General features: G+C 41.2%; 1 protein-coding gene across 1 annotated transcript in view; it reads left to right on the forward strand.

The window, feature by feature from the left end:
• The first annotated feature begins 280 nt into the window (after nt 1-280).
• The window catches only part of lrfn1 (leucine rich repeat and fibronectin type III domain containing 1), a 104,791-nt gene continuing 83,550 nt past the window's right edge, over nt 281-21,521 (forward strand). Inside the window, exon 1 of the mRNA XM_031873651.1 lies at nt 281-1,568. The gene's annotated coding sequence lies outside the window, so the exon portion shown is untranslated. The remainder of the gene's footprint in view (nt 1,569-21,521) is intronic.

Raw genomic sequence — 21,521 nt, forward strand, 5'->3', positions numbered from 1 at the left:
GAGACACGTGGGTGGTCGGGTATATTTGTGCTCCTGCTTATGATGACGGGCGTTTAAGATTGAGAAGGATAAGGAAATGAAAGCGTTTTCATTTACAGCCTGAACACAAAGCAGCACGCTTGCCTACGGGGGGGATTTTTAAGTGCAGCAGTGACCCAACACCCCCACCTCCATCCACTGTCCTCCTCCCTCCCCACCGTTGCAGCATCTTGTGCTGGACCACGAGCTGTACCAGCTATTTCCCGGAGCATCGCAAACACCCCATAGCACCTCCTCTAGATATGAACCCACTGTAATGTGATAACATGTTATTCTCATCTTCCCCACAGGAAAAAAAAAGAAAAAGAATCTCTCAGTTGATCGTGTACATATATGCTCGAAATGCAGCCTAAATTACATCACATTGCTGCAGTGCTGCACTGCCCATGAAAGGTGTCAGTCGTTTCCTCTGACACCAAGCATTTGTCCACTGGCCACTTGGCTCTGCATCTGCTGAAGACATCATGGCGTGACAACATGTATTCGTTTGTATCGGGCTCTTATTACGCAGGTGGGCGCATGCACGAGGAGTAAGAGAGGGCGCATTTTCGGAGGCTGCCTGTTCCTCAGGACACAGCGAGATTTCCTGCCACATCCCGCCCGGAGAAATCGACCGCATCGCTTTGTTGAGGGGAGCGCGCATACCAAGCCATGTATGAACACTAATTGCTCGCATGGGTACGCATTGTCGGCCTATTAGAGGAGAAAGAAGAAGAAGAAAAAAAAACACAGTGTGTCAGTGGATGGGTGGGATTCCTTTCATTGCGCTTCAGACAGGGGAAGTTATGACAACAAACGGCTGCCAGTAAAACAGGCGTGATAACTGCGCCGCGGTGCTGTAATTACGAGAGTTTTCGACCTTGGAGATCTCTTAGCGGACTTAAAGCCCGAATTTGACGCCAACCTTCAACCGCCAGAGGCTTTTTTTTTTTTTTCTTCCAAGAGCGCAACCCATCGCGTCCAAACGAGCCCCGGACTGCAGTTTTCTGTCCCGACTCCCATCTGTGCTGCAATTCATATCAAGCGCGAGCTTTATTGGACAATTTAATCCACCGTATTCCTGCGTTAAACCCTTGCGCGAGGGGACTTGATACGGCCACGTACTGACGCTTTAACCCCCTTTTTGTGCACGGCTCGGACGCAAGCCTCGGACTCTCCTGCGCTTTTGGATTTTTTGCGCGTTTTTGGCTTTACAGTTTCTGCCCTTACGTCTCAATCGGATCGTTCTGGGATTTAAGGTGGGGTTTTATCGCGACGCAGGTAACTGGAAGATACCCCACAGTCCCTGCTTGATGACACTTCAGCTGCACATTGTCACTCATCACGTCCGCTGGATTTTTCAGCACCAGCCCCAAAGAGAAGCTTTTTTTATTTTTTATTTTTTTGTACGTGTGCATTTGGAATAAATGAACTCCCGTTGCCATCTGAGAGTCGTGGTGAATGTATCCAGTGTGACAAGTGTGTGGACGGCGGAAATCATGTGCAATCGGATCAACCCTTCGGCGTCTGCTTTATTAGTGCCACTTTTGGTAAGTCACTTGGTAGACTTAGTGAGAAATGTGCGATGGACTTTCCACTACTGATGCTCATGTGTGGATGAATGTGTGCCTCTCTGACAAGCTGAACAGTGTCCAAATATATGGTGTGCCGCATTGATTGTGCCCCCAACTGCAATCTCTATCTATCTATCTATCTATCTATCTATCTGATCAGCAACATACCTATTTCTCTCTTGCTTGCATAATGTGCAAATCTTTGCTCTACTTTGTAGGCATCCTCAGTAGTCTCCTGTAGGCTATAATATGATATCCATCTAGCTGAGATGTGTTCAGGCTACTTCAGATCGTCGGTCCTTACATGTTGGAGCAATTACTGATTGAGTGGTAGTGCTCCTATATACAGTTACAGATGTACTATCATAGTGTAGCCGGGGCTCCGAACTGGGGGATGAAGGCGGTTAAACAGTGACGCGCGACTTGAATTCCCAGAGACTGGGGTGCATGTGGAAATGGCCCGGGTGTGTCTGCGTCAGCGCGACGCAGAGGCGAAGACTTTTCATAAATTATCGGCAGCACTGAAATCCTCCCCATCAGGGCAGTAGCACTGATTGCTGAGAGAGTGGACAGTTTTTTTTTTTTTTTTTACTGTGGAGCCACCGAGCTTGAATGATGAGGGGTAAACTTGCTAATGTCCCGTTTGAGTTGAGTTTAAATATAGAGGGATGATCATTTAGATGATTATTTCATTTCATGGTGAGTGGAGGCCTCAGCAGGATGCGTGCACTGTGTGTGTGAGTTACAGGGCTGCGCAGCGCTTTTGTTTTTGACAATCGGCTAAGCAGGTTTAGAGATGATAAAAGACGTTTAAAAAAATCAAAAGCACTGATGTAGTAGCATGATAATAATCTCACGGGTGCTGTGAGTGAATGCTGGCAATTACGTTTGCCCAGAGTTTTTTGCCCGTCTCATCATTTTCCAGTTACTTAATAAACTCAGCCTCCTTAGATTCAACTCAGCATTTGTAGAAAGTTTGTTACACTCCGGCTATTCTAATTTTGGCACGCAGGGCAGGAAGAGGTCAGTGAAATAGCTGTTTGTCACTCAGAGGACACCGGCAACAACAGATGGGAGAAAGTGAGGGTCCAGGATGACTGTGCCGGGGTAGCGAGGTTGTAAATCTATAAGATTGAAGAGGGGTTAGATGTCATTATGCGCCCACTAAAGTCAAGTGAACATCCCTCATAGGGCTCTATCCGCTTTATTACCTTCCCGAGACGTCCCCGGGGGAAGATGTAGGCATCGGCCGTGTTGCTACATCAGGGCGTGCAGTGAGCGTTACTGCAGCTTGCTATTGGAAAACAGTGACTACCGGCTGCATCTACTGTATACACCCTCCTTTACCCACAGTGAGCCTTAGGACTGTATGTATGTTCCTACATGGCAGAGCATACCACCTCTTCACTGCTGTCAACTGAAATGAAAAATGAAAGTTGTCATGAGGTGTTGGCGTTGTTACATATTTTGACAAACGTGCCTCTTATGTCCAAGAAAAAAAAAACACTTATACGTCATACAAGGCTCTTACAAACTAACAAAAGCACAAACAGCCAGCTGAGGGGTTTGACTTGCTGTTATTGTGAAGTGCTCCAGTAAAGGCTATGTGTTTTTGACTGGCTGAGTGAATAGAGAAAATTGAATTTAGTTTGGTTACAGGTTTTAACATAAGGGACTTAAAGACTCCTAAAACAGAGGTTAATGAGGTTTCTTCTTCGGAGGGTTGATACCCTTGAGCCTTATTGGATTTGTAATTTGAATTAGCAGTGCATGCAGCGGGGCTCTTATGTATAGATGTCCTTTCTTTATGAGCTCTGTGTGTGTGTGTGTGTGTGTGTATGTGTATGTGTGTGTGTGTGTGTGTGTATGTGTATGTGTGTTGCAGTAAGTGGTGGTGCTCACGTCTTTGGCTTGTCAGTGTGTTGCGGGGTGTTACAGCAGAAGCTCAGGGCACTTGCTGTCATGTGTTTGCCTAACGAAATCAGGCGGGATGGTCATTATCATTATCATGCATTTTTGCCAAAGCTGCCATGTTTAGCAACTCTAGTGCAGGCAGGAAACAACTGCCGAAACAAATTCATATCTCAGCAGGTAACGCGTAAAAAAGCAAGTGGCAGTGCCATGTGTGCAAGGGCCTCTGCTTTCTAGGTTGCTGTATACAGACCATGGGGTGAGATTAATGGGGTCTCTCTGCGTTGCCATTCTGTTGCATTGTGTTACAGCAGCTGCTCGTGCTGCCGGTGTCATGTGTTTGCATTATGAAACCGGGACCAGTCGAGGGTTATCAGCCACTGCAGGAATGGGAGAATAACAGCAAGCACAAGCTATTGACCTGTGTTTGGGAGTATAAAGGACTTCATAACAGATTGTATAAACCTACTTTTGTTCTCTGCACAAGGCATATTTAAATATCAATTCACAGTGAGTCATGCTTGCAGACTGGGATTTGCAAATTGCACATATCTGCTCCAGAGATTTCTTGTTTTTCCACTCAAAGCTACGGTTGTGAGACGTACAGTATCCCAGTACCACATAGTAATGTGTGCTGGTTTGAATGTGCAGAGATAAGAGTCCGATCCCAACATAAAGGACAATCAGTTTGTTGAATGTGACAAGGGTCAATGATCTTGTTGTGTGAAGGAATTTTCATTACCATGTTTAAGTCTCAGGCTGCCTTTGCATCCATGAATTGTTTAGAAATAATAGCCAACGAAGGTTCAAAGGATATCATGATGCACACAGTGAGAGAATTAAAAGAAGTGATGTATTTGAAATAAAAAAAACTCCATCCTCTTAATGTTTTGAATTCTGGACTGTGCATGCAGAACAAGTAGCAGTAAAGAAAGGAGAAAATAAGTACCAATTAAATTGTTATCAGTCGACAGAATGAGATAGACGTTTCTCCCAAGGCAACTCAAGTTATTTAGTGCAAGAAGCATCAAAAGCATGAAAAAAAAGTTGAAGAAATGGCGTAATTGCAAGTAGCCAAAAAGATCAAAGGAGTAGCCACTAAAGCACTGAAGCAATTAAACTAGAGCCATAGCCTTGGAATTTATTTTTTTAAGGTTATCGAGTCAAAAAAGTGACTGGCAAAAGCAGTGGTGCACGCTGAGCACTGAACACCGGAGGAAACACAGGTAAATAACATACGGGCCTCAAGAGGCATTTAAACACCGCCTCTCAACTACGCTGCATCAGGAATTCAAAGAGCAAACGGTAAGAGCACTGAAATATCACTCCAAGAGGCTACTGCAGTGATACTTTACAAACCATAAGCACAGCTATTTGGCACGTATGTGCTATATTTGTTAACAGTATGAAATGATTACCCTGATCGAAGAGTGTTTCTTCTCGTTCAAAAATGTTATTTAGTTTAGTATGTTGGGCAGGATGTCGCCTCACAGCGAGAGTGTCCTGGGTTTGAATGCATTCATTAGCTGAGAGAATAAAGTAAAATAAAGCCATGCCTAGTGGTGGATTGGAAAGGTTATTTTGCCCGTTTGAAGGTGACTGTGACTTTATTAGCCCTGTGTTAGACTTGTGACCTGCCCAGATTGTACTTTTCCTCTCTTCACCTGCATGCTGGGTCAGTCTGCCTTCCCCTGCCACATTCACTTTCCACATTGGACTAGCAGTGTTGAAAATGAAACTACACTCACTACAAATACACTCCAGTCAGTCAAGCGTACTGGCAAACACTTTTTTTACAAATGTTTAGTCGATACATTTAGATGAAACAATTAAAAGCAAAGCAGCAGAAACTCTTAAAGTGGATAAACCGGAGTAGATCGACATCGTACTTTTTGGCACTTGGTCATAGTTTTGAATGTCTTGAGAACTTTAGTATTCTGACTTGGTAACTCTTGGAAATAATGATTGCTGCATGGCTCCTTTTATCTCTGACATCTGAGCAGTACATCCGAATGAGGAAACTTGTCATTTATTGTCACGGAGCGTGAACGTGTGCACGGAGCATGCCTGTTAACCGTGGGTAAGTTGTTTGCCTCTGACAATGACTGATAATACAGGTGCGCACGAGGAGCGCTGGTGCTTAAAGTCTGACCCGTTTGCCGCCACAGGATGAGTGTCACATGTAAAATGGAGCAATAGGGTGTGACCATAATATGCAATGGAAGCTCGGGGTGTGTGTGTGTGTGTGTGTGTGGGGGGGCTGTTGGAAGGAAGCAGTAGACAGTCGTTTTCAGACTAGCTGTCTGAAGAGAGGGGATACAGATTCACATAAAGACGACCATGGTTATTCTTTCAATAGTGCTGTGCAGGATGTGGTGTGATATTTAACACCCATCTGAACCCGGGGGTAAGCAGCCGTCATAATCCAAACATATTCAACGTGTCCAGAGCAGCTTCAGTCCGGACGCAACAATATTCAATTGAGAAACACTTGTCACCTGCATAGCATGTGGCATTTAAACTGCAGATGAGGATCACATTTTGTACCCGTGAGATCTGCTGCATGGTACCAGCCAGTCCCCTTTCGGATAAAAGCAATTATTAGTGGCATCTGTCTCCCTCAAGATCCACTGTTGTGCAGTCGTCCTGCCACTGTGGCAGCCTTTAACTGTTGCTCCTGACTCTGTCTTGTCACATCCTTTATATGGTCATTTAGATAAAGGGATATGATATATTCATGTAAACAATGTCTTTGTCTAGCGCGGTAGCAAGCACCCAGTGACGTCTTCGACTGCAGCTTCCAGCCTTCTCCTGTTCATCTGAAGGTGACACTGATTTAGATCATGCTTTCAAAAGCTGCATCTGGGCATATTGATCAATATCTTCTGCCAGAACAGCATTTCTCTTTGGCTCTCTTGAGGAAGCCAATTAAGCGAGCTACATGCTCTCGTACAGAAACTTGAAATGCACACAAACACTATCTTCCCCACAGTGGCATTAAATAATGCATAAGAACAATATATTATTGTGCAGCACTTATTACCACAGGTCTTACAAGTCCTATTAGGACTTTCTTCTCTGAAGTAAGAAGCATTGGACAAAATGTAGTGCATTTAATCCACTATTCATTCTCGACTGAGGCATTAGGAAAAAGATAATGCCTCCATGAATTACTCCTACGAATATGCCACTGTGATGAGAGATCATTCTGTCCTGTTACATATTGATTTGTTTGTCAGAAAGTCGCGCAGTGTGCTCCTCATCAGACTGCGCCGGCCTCATTGGAGATGTCTAACTCTGCTGCCTATTAAAGGCTGGAAGACCGCAGAAGCATTAACTATTCCAGTGAAGTGAACGGTTAAGTGCCTCAACCTTCACATTCTCTTTTCTCTGTTTGGTTGAAATGTCTGGCTTTAATAGAGAGACACATGCATAATCAAGCAGCCCAGTGCAAAAACAAAAAAAGTCTGTTGTAGTCTTATACTGTGGCTGACCATATTTTTATCTGGTTGTCTTTTCAAAGTATCTATGCGTGTTGTTCCAGGAAACTTGTGGGAGCCAGACATGTTTCAGTTCATGCTGGATTGATGTTGTGCAACCACACTGGTGTTTTTATTATTTACACATAAGGGAAGATAAACCAGAGAATGTTATAAAAGTTGTGTCTTTTGGTGCTTTAATGTTTCCATAAAGTCCTGACATTTTAACACTTTATCAAAGAGCATGTTTAACGATGAGCGATTCACAATCGGGCACCTTGATTTCTTGCTTTGGCAGCTTACAAGCAATAGTGGAGAAATGTAGCTCGCCTTGATTATATCTCTTCCTCTAGTCCACAGGTCTGTGAGGAGAATTTCATCGGTGCCTTTCAGCGGGCCGCTGCTGCACTGGTACTAGTCTAACTAGGCTGGATCATCACAAAAAAAAGCACAGCTTAAGGGAGATTAGAAAAAAAAAATAATTAATTTAAAGAAACAGCAGCAGAATATCCACACATTTGGCCCAAATCCATGAAATAAGTTCTACTTCAGTGCACTCCTTGGTGCATGTGCTATTTGATTGTTATCAAATATGCACACACGATTCACAAACTGATAATTTACTGCCTTTGGCTTTTTTTGGAAACAATAATAACCTAGTGGGCTCATCTCAAGGCGTGGTGCACCATATTAGTGTAAAGCTGCAGATTATTGCTGCGTAAATCTTTGGCACCTTTGAAAGCTTTATAACTCTGAAATACTGAGCACATTCTCCTCGGAATAGATTTCAGCCACGGATGACAACAATTTCTGAAGAAATACAGCACAAATAATTATCGATCAATGTTTTCAGAAAGTAATGGACGTAAAACATCTTCATCATGGCCATTGCAGAGAAAATGTGTGCGCTATAAACAATGTTTGATTTCTGTTTGATTTCCTCCCCCAATGTTAAATGTGTGATTAAGAAAAACTGCTAAGTTAAATGACATCCTACCGAAGGAAGAGTCTGTGCAGCGTGGTCTGCACTTCGCTTGAGTAAGCAGAATAACTCATCGATCAGCGCGTTATTAGACATACGTGAGCAGAAGGACACTTAAGCCGGGTGGATTTCTTGCTGACACCGAGCTTGAAGCCCGGCTCAGAAAATCTATCCCAAAGATCAACATCTATCGGATGTTTCTATCCTTGTTTCCAAATAGTTCACTGAAGTTTAGCTATTAATTACAAGAGCTGTTGCTGATGTACTGTTTCCAGCAGTGAGTTAATTTCAGTGATACTTCATTTTGGTGATATTTATGGGCTTGTTTGCGGGGATTGATTTTTGTACCCCTGGAACTTGTCCAGTGACTCCCGTGTGTCCACAGACTCACTTGCTGTTTAGTAGACCGTATACATCCTGCAGAGCATGACATTTTCATGTGTTGCATGTATGCATTCACTGGGTGACCGTGCTGCGTGTTGCATTGATTAGCATAATATGATTTACACATTTAGATTTTTTATTTATTTTTTTTCAGGATGCTCCCATTCTCAGTCCTTCTTATGCATAGTCATCCATCTACAGTATATAATGTACAGTATGTATTAATCCATCCATCCAAGGCAACCCGAGGCGATTTACGGCCCCTTAGTGACCCAAATGTATGCTGTGTCCCAATTCCATTCATTGTACTAATTATCTACAGTATATATTATATACACAAATATTTATAGAGTACTAATCTTGCACTTAGTGTACAAAAAAAAACATTGCCTTTTTTTTATAACTTGACCCATTGGACATCAATCAAACAGCACTTTTAAAATACCATTTCCACATGCTTATTAAATACGTATTATCATTTTTGTTGTCGTTCTTTTTCATTATCTTTCTGGAGATGTTCCATCCCTACTCACAATTCATCTTAATGTTGTGCAGCTTTGAGCAGCTCCTCCATTTCCTTTGGAAGAATCATGTACATCCACAGCACACTCAAAAAGTTTGTGTTTGTCACTTTTTTGAGTTTGGGTTTTTAAAATTACATATTATAAACCTGCTTAGAATTAGTGCGTCGTGTAATTTTTTTGTCCTTTGTTATTTTGGCAATTTCTTTTTGTAGTTAAAAGTTTTAATTGTGCCTAACTATGCTGCCGTAATGCCCCAAAAGTCTGTTCCTGGTGTCGCTGGCTTTTAGACCTGCTATTTGTGTTTTGGCTTATTTTCTGGGCTATTTGGCTAATTTGTACGTATTTACAGAGCCTGCTTTTGCCAGTAAATGGATAAACCAAAGACAAACTTGACATAAAAACATCTATAAAACTGTTAAACGGCAATACATTTGGTGTGTAATTGTGTCCGACACTACAATGGGCTGTGATTAAAACTCAGTCATTACACCACTTTCCAGACAGTGAACAGAAGTTCAAGAAAAAACACCCCCATTGAAGAGAGTTTCTGACAAAACCTCTTTGAGGAGGCTTCTGTCCCTTAGTGGGGGCAGTGGCAATATGCAAAAAACTATCTTTATTTCTCTTGGAACAGAGCCTCATGTGAAGTGCATGAGCACACGATGCACAAAGCACACTATGCTTTGTGGTGCTACAAGTCACAATGCAGCTTGCCAAATATAGCCGATGATTACTACAATGATACAATCTCTGTACCTTACTGCAGCTTAAAGCTTGTGGAATGCCTTTTTTTCTATAAGAATACAATGCAACAGAAAGTACTACTTTTCCATTTAGTTTAAAGAAATTGACATGCTGACAATGTGAGCATGTCCAGCATTCTCTACAATAAAGAAAGTATCCTACTTCAGTTAGTGAAGTGCGACTGCCTATTGTGTCCTACGTAAATGGAAATGTGTTCAAGGGAATGAGTCGACACTTGTTAGTCCAGCACACCGGTTTACTCTCTGTAGGACACTTACGGTCAGCTGAATGCTGGAATGATCCGGTCGCTGCCAAATGTCTTCAGCTGATCCGGCGCAGTTGGCTTGATTATGAAAACTGAGCAGTGTTGATAAGCCAAGTCTGCCAAATGCTCTAAATGCAAATGATAATGTTAGGGTTGCAATTTTTATTTTAATTTTTTTGGAAGAAATTAGGATTTTCCTTTTCAAACGTGTGCAAGCACTGGCCATTGCAAAGGTAATACTCCGCTCAATAGACTGCTATCCTATATATGGGAATCTCATTCTGGAGCCCAATTAACCCACAGCAGTGTTTTGTTTTTTTATTTTTCTAAACTGCCCAATTTCTGAACTGGCATGCTTATATAAGACAAATCAGCTGAAGGATGAGTGGCTTAGCATGCCATGTTCTCGACTGAATCTTTTGTGATGTGGTGAATCATCTGTAAGGGCCGGCACTGAGGGGCAGGTGGGGGACGATGTCTTACATGAGATCTAAACTGGCAAAACAAAAGCTGCAGCAACTCAAACTCCACTGTCGAACGATACAACAGCGTCGGCATCACGGTCGCAGCCCTCAGCGGACCTGTCTGTCAAGGTGCATTGAGACATGCCAACCAAAGTTATGTCAGAGAAAACAGTTCCCGGTAGAAGGTCAGCCGCATGTTTCGCTCATACGAGTGGTGCTGAGACGTGAAACGATATGAAAGCTTTATGCTTTTGATACCAACATCAATAACACTATGTAGCCAACTGGCAAACAAACCCACCTGGCAACGTAAAGTGATAACCTCGTTAAAGAGTGATTATCTTCCAACAGGCAGTGGATGCATGCTTTTGGCCCTTCGGACTCGGAGCCGTCCACGCTTACGATTATTGATGCTACACTTTCGCTTCTCCGAGATCAGTTCATTAGATCGGTCTGACAAACTACTTTCTCTATCGAGACACTTGATGGATGATGACTGGATGTCGTCGTTGTGGGCCGGGTGTCTATTGACTCGAAGGGCCTCGTTTATGGTGCCCAAGATTAGTGATGTAAAGGACATTCATAAAGCGTGTCATTCTCTTCCTGGATGTTTGGATGGTTGAAGACTCCAGAACTTCATGTGTCATTTAACTTAGCAGAGGAGGTTTATCTCATGATCTGCTGTAAAGATGTGTACTGAACCTCGGGCTTATCATTCTGCATGTATGTATTCTTAACTACATTTATCTAATGTGACAGCTGTCAGTGTGAGCATTTTAAAGTGGACAATCTTAACTCAACACTGTTAAGGGTGGGAAATGAATTGATGCAGGGAGGTCTCCTCTCGGTCACGTCTAGTTCTGCAATTATACTAACTGATTATTTTCATTATCGATTCATTGGCCAACTATTCAATGAATTGTTTTGTCTATAAAAGGTGATAAAGTATTGCAGAATGTCCAAGAACATTTCCCCAGAGACTTGAATCTTAAATATCTTGTTTTGTCCAACCAACAGTCCAACACCCAACGATATGGATTAACAATGGTATAAAACAGTTAATTAATATCTTTTTAGTTTATTAAAATAACAATAACAAGGGAATGTTTATGTTATTTGTCTGAAAGATGACTACAATGATTAATTGATTATCAATATAACACATTTTCCGTCAATCAACTAATTAGGTAATCAACTACTGTATGTGTTTCATTTCTACACTTCGATATCAACTAAGTGGAACAGAGCAAATTATTAGACAGGGTTTTCAAATGGGTATAAAGATACCACTGCCATCTGTGTATGTATTCAGTGTCTCGTTCTTCACAAAAATTGTTTTTAAACGAAGCAACTTTGGAAAGTGTCACTTCGAAGATTAGTAAACTGACTCTCTAGTTTTCATAGCTGCAGGAAAATCTCATTAATGTGCACAAATCTCACCGAAGGTGTCCAAGGTCATACTGCAGAGATGATGTGACGTTAATTTAGGGAGCATTTTGCTGTCAGTGCCTCTAATTATTAATCCTCCTTACCAAAGGCAACTTAGGTAGATTTGTCAGGATTTCCAAGCTTGAGCTCAGCACCGAGGCAAGATTTGAATCTCAACAACAATTACTCACCTTGGCTTTTGTCGCCTTACATTTTTCCAAAAAAGGCGCCCGTTAATGACACAAATACATCATCTAATTGGTAAAATGTTGCATGTTAATATGGCAACCCGTGAAATATAAAACGTAAAACAATTGCCCTTTTCCTCTTGTCTCAGACTTTGTTTGATTGGGTGCTGCTTTTTGAGTGCACGTCTCAGAGGAAATAAAGCTCCGGTTCAGGATGAAAAGATAACGTCTGAGAAATCCCCTAACTGAAAGACGTGGCATTTGCTCAGTAATAGCAGATGGATACGCCTTTGATCCATGGTGGGGAGGAGAAGTCGATTGAGTGACTGTGATGAGACATTCAGCAGTTAAGCGCTGGCATTGTATCTTGACTTCGACTGTAGTTAGACTACAAAGGCTTTTTAATAACACTATTATTTAAACGGGATTGTATTTATATTACCACATATTTCTGGACTATCATTGCAACCATCAGGACAGTATTTTAGATTGAGTAAAAGTGCTTTGAAGTCTGAATCGGACATACTATCATCAACAAGACGTCACTGGAGGAACATGTGTTCGACAATAATGTACATTACAGCCTTGTGTGTCAATGCCAATCATTAAAAGAAATTAGTGTCTTTATTAGGTGTATAAGGATTCTTGTATTCGCCCCGTACCGTTGGGTACAGGACGTTTGGTTCATACTGATGTCAAATTGTGTTGATTTAGCGAAACGACACAAAAAAAACCGACCAAGCAGCCTCTCACTGCAGATCAGACCGTGACAAAGCAGCGACTAATGCAAACGTTCCCACCCACTGCAACTCCAGTTATGTTTACTCAGCGCTGACAGAAAAGGCACTCAAGAACAAAGACATTCTTCGTTTGTCCGACCAGGATGTGAGAGTGGCACAGGACGTGATGGGGGCCCGTAAACCCCTGAAAGGCCCCATAACAATAATAAGCTTTGAAAATACACCTTCTACCTTCCATATCTCAAACCCACCATCCTGAAATCCAAGGAATCAAATGATGGAGACGGTCCCACCATGACAAAAATTGAGGATACTGTCAGAGAGAACCCGCAAAACAGATACTGTGACCCTGAACTCGAGACTTCGACAACAACTGCACGGTGCTTACTCCAAGGTTCAGGACGCTCCCTCACATGGACTGTGTGCGCTGTGAGATAATCTAAGGGCACTCACCTCAGATACGGTCTCCAGTGTCGAGCAGGTATCTCATTTATTTTATATCAAAGTTATTATTTTTTTAAACGAGTAAAAGGCTCTCTTAAAATATACATGAAATACATATCGCTGCTACAATGGCAACTGCACTTTAAATGTCTCTCTATCTCTTGTCCCTGCACACGAAGAATGCAGCGGCCACCTCTACTCCAGGTGGAGCAGTCTCACAGAACTCTTCATCATCTCCCCCTCTAAAGAAGTCAGCCATGTTTGGCCCACTCTTAAAGTCTGAGAGGACCCCGCTGCAGCTGTCCCGAAGCAGAAAGTTGTTGTTTTCAACGGCTGGAGACATTGTTAGTGCCAACAGATCTGTCCTCTCTCTCCCGGGGATGTGTGGACAAACACACAGGAGGAAAACTTGAAAATTAAATCTATATTTTACATGAGAGTATAGATGCCAGAGCCTTACGATGGACCTCTATATTGAAATTTGTGTTATTTATTTTTGTTGTTTATTTTTTCTTACTGACCATGTGCCAGCATTTGAGTGCCTTTACTGTTACAGGAAGAATTATAGCCAATGAGCCACTGTTGGATGTTCACAATGTTCAAAATAAATGACACAAATGTTATTTTCTGCATGTCTTCTGTTTCCCCTGCTACCTAAACATACCAAACTGTGACCCAAAAACCAAAGGTACATACCAAACTGTGGCTTTTGTTTGAATTTTGACGTATCAGTAATTTTTGCGATTAGACAGCTGAGCAAGCACGACACTTGGCAGCTGGCTGTCATTTGAGTAGCTTTGGGGAAGAGACTTCATCGTATTAGAGAGTGAAATCTGTTGTGCATTTTTTACGGTCTTCAATTATGTCTCCTGTGATCATTACACGTAGCCGCAGGAAAATTCAATTTCAAATCATACATTTAAAGAAATTATTGGGATTAGAATGCTAATCTCAACGTGTCTGCTAAAGCTTTGTGAAATGCACTGCGACCAAATTCCCTGGCAATATTTACAGGTAAAAAAAAAATGAAAGTGGAATGATTTTGAGTCTATTGAGACTGGACTTGGTTTAATTTCACGGTGGCATTGAGGCTCGAGCTCTTTGGTTTTCTTGTGTGAGCTTGATGTTAAGACAGACGAGTGTTATTTACAGCGTTACCATGGCAGCAAACATTTTTCTCAAACCGCCTAGGTGTTTGTGGTGTCCTGGTGGCCCAGCTGGATAAAGTGTGTGCCATGTGATCGTGATATGCTGTGTTTGAATCCTAACAGGGGCACTTTGTTACACATCACATCTTTCTCCACTGCATTTCACTGTAAAAAACAACAACTTGTAAAGCTGTTAAAAAGTGATACTCCATAGGTGATATACCTATGGAAGGCAATGCATTTTAAGCAACGTGCTCTTATTTGCTGTACCTCATCTTAACCTATGACAGAAAAGCATGAATATTTGTTCAATAATATGTTGATGGAAGCTAATTTTAAATGTCACTGTACTGCCTTCCAAAGCAGGGAATGTGTTGGCAAGCAGAGCAACTTAAAATCAACTGTCCCTTTCAATTGTGCCTTAAAGAGACTCGAAGATGTAAAACAGGCCTCATCCAAAACAGATGCACCTCCGTGTTTGACTTGAGGGCGAGCGTTTCTCTCAGCACGGCTCCAGTTTTAATCGGTGGCCTAACATATGGTTAATGAGACTACAGCTCTGTCATTCTGGTCCAAGCACACTTGATAGACTTCAAATGATTTGGCTCCAGGTGCTACTTTTTGTGTGTCCTGTGACCACGTAGTTCACCTGATGCAACCACAGAACAGCACAGTAGCTGCAGTAATCATCTCCTCAGCCTCGTATTGGCACATCATTTGTATTGCCTAGAAGCATATACAGTGCATAATTACAGATTTAATGGCTTACCTAACTTCTCTGAGAAGTCTTTTTCATTTCACTGTAAAAAAACTTATATAAATACTCCAGGAGTTAGTGAATATTTAGATCATGCTGTTCATTGAAGTAATTCATATTTAATACAAGTTAAAGGGTTGTTTCAACCTTGATGTGATTATTTGATATCTTCTGAGATTGAAATGGGAATTTAAAAGTTGTGAATAGTTAAATGAGGGCTTAACAATAATAGAAAAAAGTAAGTGTTATTTTTTGGCAATTTATATTGTGGCATTATATTGTTAAGTAAAAACGCTTCACCAGATAGACACATTTATCTCCTCTTTTTTTGTCTTTTTTGTCCCTCATTTTAAAGTATATGCTTGTCTTGTCATTATCTGAGGTCAGGTATGTGTGCAGAAATAATGGCACAAAAGGAAGAGTGTACAGTCATGTCAGCGGTTCTTTGAAGCTGCACTTGAGCACAGCGGTGCTTTGAGTCAACTCTCAAAGCTGAAGTGAAGCAGCTATAATGTTTACCGCTGTCACCATCGTCATTATGGATGTCTGTACCAAATATCACGGCAATCCATCCAAAAGTTTTGGAGAGATTTCTCGAAAAAGAAAACAAACTAAAAAACTGTGGCAGTATAAGAAAAGTTAGGGGATCACCAAAGTCATTAGGATTTAACATCTGGGAACCATAAATGCACCAAATGTTGTGCCAGTGCATCTAGTAGATGTTGAGTTTCTTCACTGGAAGAGTAAAAGCTCTGACCTGCTGGTGGTGCTGGATGAAAAGTCTGAGGATCACCAAAGTCACTAGTGTCTGTACAAAATGTCACAGCGATCCTACAAATAGTTGCTGATAATTCAAACTGCACCAAAGTGGTGGACCGTCTAACCGGCAGACTCTGCTGGTGTGGCTGACAATGAGGAGAAATATATTAGACGGAGTAGACAGTCTTTTTGAAGTCATGAAAAAGTACTTGAACGTTAATTTTCATCTTGTATCAAGCAGTAAAATGGATGCTAAATACACCACAGTGGGCCTGTTGTTGCTGGAATTATGTATCAGATGTGAACGATATTGCAGTTTTTATATTGTGTTTGAGAATATTTGTTTTGTATATTTATTCATGCATCATTTGAAGTCAGTTGATGCATCATTACCTTCAGTTGCTTTGATGAGATGACTACCTTTCCACATTATTTATAAGACGTGCTACGTAGAAAGGTGATTATTATCTGGAGTAGTTTGCATACCATTTACATTTAATTTGGCTGATTGCATCATAATTCAGGATTTCAGCGACTCAAAAAAAACTGCTACATTATTGTTACTTAATGTAGTCATGAAAAGCAGCTAATGCATATTTTTCACCATTTTCTACTTTGCACGTAGAATAAAGTTAATTATGCTTGACATACAGAAACCTGTTCCACTACTACTATTCAAATAAGTAATTATTTTCAAGATTGACTGGGAGTTTGTCATTGTGAGGAACTCCCTGTTAATCATGTTGGATCAGATTACTGTAGAGTCTTACATAGACAATTATGTTTACTTTGCGCAACAGTGATCCTCACAGGTGATCCAATTGTCTGCCATAAATTAGTTTTTCGGTAATATGCTGATAACCAGAATTAAGTTATAAAGTTGTCAGTGTGGTGATGAAGTGCCTCAGCAAGCAATTTATATAAATGGGAAAATCAATGTAGACATGCCAAGAAAAGAAAAACAAAAAGATTAGGCAGGATCTAGAATGTAATTGTAATAAAGTATCTCTGCTAATTGTATGGAATTAAAATACGGCTGTTATTTTGGGATGTCAAATGGTGCTGTAAATGAAGCAGATGCACACAATTTATATTTGTATTCTTGCGCACAAACATTAAATACTAATATGAAAATTATGAGGGAAAATGAGAGTGATATGTTTTGCATGGAATGTATTCACAGATATACTGTACAATGCTCTTTATAGTGGAGTACTAATTTAATTGTAATCAGGAAAAAGATAAAAGTTTGAAATCTTGACAAACTCCAGTTGCTTCCTCAATATGTGATAAAAACACGCTCACATTTCTGATGAGAGTGAGCAAGAAAAGCATCATGAAAGAGACTTTTGACTTTGAAGTAGTGACATTAAAATGACAAAGGCACATGGGTGAGCCATATTAAGATGAGTAATACGAGTCAGCTTTTAAATCTTTGGGGACAAAAGCTTGCCTAAACATGACAGAAATTACAGCAGTTTTAATTTAAAATATGAATGTACCATAGCTGTGAATCTAAGCTTACCAAGCCAACCAGAAGATTGTGGATGACAACAGCTTGATGTGAGACTACCTAAATAGAATAAGAAGAAACCCTTTTTATTGTCATATACATATACACATACACGAAATTTGACCTCTGCATTTGACCCATCCCTGTATATAGGGAGCAGTGGGCTGCCAATGACAGGCGCCGGGGGTTCAGTGTCTTGCTCAGGGACACTTCGACACGTGGCACGTAAGCATAGAAAACAGCAGTGATACTTTCATAGTGTATACATGATGGATGTTCCTGCATTGTTTTTGAAATGGGTAATTGCAGTTTCCATATGTTACAGTACAAAAATCACGATTTCCCTGTAAATTGGTTGAATGTATATTTACAGTAAATTACTGGCTACTGGGTTCAAATAAACACAAAACCATGACACACTGACTGCATTAATGTTTCTGTCATTTTCTTTTTTAAACATTACCGACACACAAAGATGAGAAAACCTGAAGCCTGCAGTGCACACACATTTAGAAGTACTAGAGCTGCAACAACTTGTAGATTAGTTGCCAACTACTAAATTAATCCCAGCTATTCTAATTGATTCATCCCTTTTAGTCATGGTTTAATTCATTTAATGGTACCAGCTTCCTAAACGTGAAAATATACAGGTTTCTTTAGTCATCTATGATAGTAACTGAAAATCTTTGGGTTGTGGACTGTTAGTGGAGCAGAGAAGCTGGAAGGTATTATGCGTTTGATTACCAAAGTATGAAGACATTTCAGATTTGACAGTGGGACGAGGCAGAGGGCGAACAAATTGCATGGAATGCCTTCCATGTCTCCCGTGCCGTTTTCTTTCCTCTTCCAGCAAATGCTGTGACTGTGTCACATTTCCTGTGCCTTCTTCCCAATATCAGCTTCCTGTTTTGTATCACTAGAAAGCTTTTAATATAAAGCAACAGCAGGACATGTTTTCATCAGCAGTAACTTAACACAGCTGATACGACTGATTGTGATCAGGAAACCATGCAACAAGCCAGAGATCTGAAAGCACAAACAGAAACACAGGAGAGAAACTCAATTTCAAACAACAATGAATCAGTTAGAACGTTCAAAAGTACTGATTGCTGAACAGGGAGACTTTCAAAAGCAGCCCCCTCAAAACAGCTCCCGGCACTGGAGTCGAGTCTGCAAGACACCACTTGTTTGAGAGGGAGAAGGGGGGTCGTCAGCGGTTGGCTGCTGCGATCTTGCGAGGCGCGCAAACACAAGTCATCCGTTTCTTGTTCATATACCACCAAATAACAGTCGAGCCTTCAAGTACAATATTAGTGTTAACAATACCTTTGGATAAATTCCAGAGTGCATGTTGCACCTTGAGCATACTGAAAATTGAAATTGTAGTACCTGGCAAAAACAGCAGCCAAACCACTTTTGAAGTGTCGGTGAGGTCCCACGACCACGGACAGCATCTGTTAAAACCTACCGTGAGTTACAGCTGACGTATCTCTGTATGCTAACTCCTGGAACCGGCTACAAAGCCATGCAAATGACAACACAACTAAAGCTATGTGATTGAATAACATGCACTAGCATATCTAAAACCCCAGACATTTCTTTGACAAAAAACAAAAACAACACTTGAGTCAAGATGAGAACTCAGGACGACGCAGCTTGAAATTTGCCTGTTCCATAAACTGGCGACCGTGACCGGATGAAGGGAAACCTTTCTTTGGTGAATTCACAATAGTTTTTACTAGTCCTGGCTGTATTGCGTTAATTTCACAATTTAACTCTAAATACTGTATTTCCTAATCCAAAGCCTGAGAAGTTATTATAATGCAATTTATTGTGAAATATTAGAGTTTCTTCTAATGTAATCCTGGAAATAAATTACAGTGTAGGTACTCACCCCTGGCTGTGTTCCCTGAGACGGAGGCTGGCCATGAATAATTAGCTCAGTTTGAGCTTACTCGTTAAGAAGCTTAGAAGTGCTATGAGCTAAAGTATAAGCCGGCTTAGCGAGGTAAATCTTGGACACCAACTATTGACCACATGTTCTCGTTGTGCACGGATATATTTTCAGCACCTTTTAATTGGTGGTTTGCTGGAAACTGATCGCGTGTCGGACAAAGGTGTTTCTTGAACCTGAAATCATGAAGACGTAGAGGTACCGCTGGAAATCACATGAAGTGCTGAGCTGTCACCCCCATCTAATGCAAAGACTCGCAATTCCACATCCTGGAGGTGCTTGAAATGATTATGATTGGACCGATGGTTGAATCAGTCTGCCATGTGCAGGTTACACACCTAAACCATCACTAAATGAAGTCTTAATCACAGCATTCCTTTCGTTTTTTTTTGAGAAAGTAATCTTGTTACCCTCCGTGTCAGCCTGTCGAAGCTGTGATGGCAATGTCAGCGGGATAATAAATGTATAATGGCCTTGTAGTCCCTGTTGCCTTTTAAAGACATTCAGAATTTCCAAGCCATTACCTTTGAGAGATGAGCACCAGTAAAAAGCGAAATATCCTGTTTGAGCAGTGTTTCACACCAGCATTGACTCACACGGAAGGGTACCTTGTTTTTGTCAGTAAATCAACATGGCCTGTGAGTCTTGTGGCTGCACACAAGGGGGAATCATTGGCAGGTCCCCATCCTTCAGGTCTGCCTTTGTCCTCTGCATAGTAGTTTCCCATGGTTACCAGGACAGGAAGGTGCTGCAGTAGATGAGTCCTTAGAAACAGCTGCAATCATATGTCACATTTTGAATTTCTAGCGCGATTGCAAAACTAATTGCGCCCACAAGTTCCTATTAAACAGGATGCGAATAGTAAATATTTCTATTTCCAGGAAGGTAGAGAATTAAGACTTTACAACCATTAGAGCAAATGGTGCATGTCACTACAGTGTGCCGCATATAGCAACCAGCTAAGTGCCAATAAATGTACCCTTTTGTAATTCAGCCGGAGATTTCTTCATCCACCATTTCCCCCTGAGATCTTTTTTTAGAATTACATTGAAGCTCCATCTGTCCATCCATTTTGAAAGTAGTTCAAGCAGCACAAAAAACTCTCAAGCCTACTTTTAATGACGGAACCGGATGACATTTGAAGAATATATAAAGGACAATCTCGTGGGCTTCAGACAGCTCACAAAAGCAGACAGTGTAGCAGAGAAGAGGATCTCTTGGTCATTTCACAAAGGACTGAACTCAAAGAAGGCACTGGACCACTCGTATTCATTTAACACACTTAAGTTAATTAAGCAACTAACATTTTAATGTGCAGCGCGTCTCCATCAGCAGCAAAAAGTTGGTTAACAAGAGTACTCTAGAGTTGTCTTTGGCCCAGATACAGTATCTTCTCCACTAGATTTTAAGAATTATGTTTCAATTGTGCTTAATTATGGATGTTTAACCTATTTGCTTTTGGTTTTATCTCTGTTCAGAGATGTAGAAATGGCCTCTGGCAAATGAGTCTACAGCTGGCTAATGTGTTTGTTCAACATGCGGAGCGCACAGTACACAATGTTTGCATGTTATCTAGCATTGGTCTGCAGGCTCGGCTTCTCTCAGATCACACGCCAAAATGAAATGTCAGCCGACAATGACGATGCATCTAAAGAAGGAATGATGCAAATGTCGCTGTCAGCGGACTTCTTTCTACATGCATCAAATTGGGAGCAGGGCCTTGTAATGTCAGTTTAGAAACATGCACTACAGATAGAACCACAGAGAAAACGAGGGTTTTGGACTGAATTTCTCATTTCAGGTTCTAATTTGACAGCACTTTCATTTCATGAATTATATTATAAAAGGATGACAATGATGAACAATCTTTTGTGCTTTCACACTCACAAAGTCTACTGTGGTGTTAATCGGCTGTGTTTCTGCATCAAATTTGCCTGTATAATACCCCAAACAATCAAGAGAACGTCATTAATTTAAAGAGGACATTTTTGCCTGTATTTTCATAAACGTCTTATGTCATGTCATTGTCTTTAGGCAGAAAGCAGCTTTAGCAATGCTGCAGGCAGTTGTGATGCAGGTGTGTAGCTAGAGGCCAGCCTCTCACTACATGATCAGATTTCCCTGATTCCTTTGCATCCCTGCAAAGCCACATAGGAGGATCGATTTCACCCTGCAAAATTTAACTCTTAATTGTCTCTCTTGATTTTGAGACGTGGAAACGGAGGGAGGCATATTTTCAAACTCC

Source organism: Anarrhichthys ocellatus, unplaced genomic scaffold (assembly GCF_004355925.1).
Source record: "Anarrhichthys ocellatus isolate YVR2014 unplaced genomic scaffold, GSC_Weel_1.0 scaffold72, whole genome shotgun sequence".
Lineage (NCBI taxonomy): Eukaryota > Metazoa > Chordata > Actinopteri > Perciformes > Anarhichadidae > Anarrhichthys > Anarrhichthys ocellatus.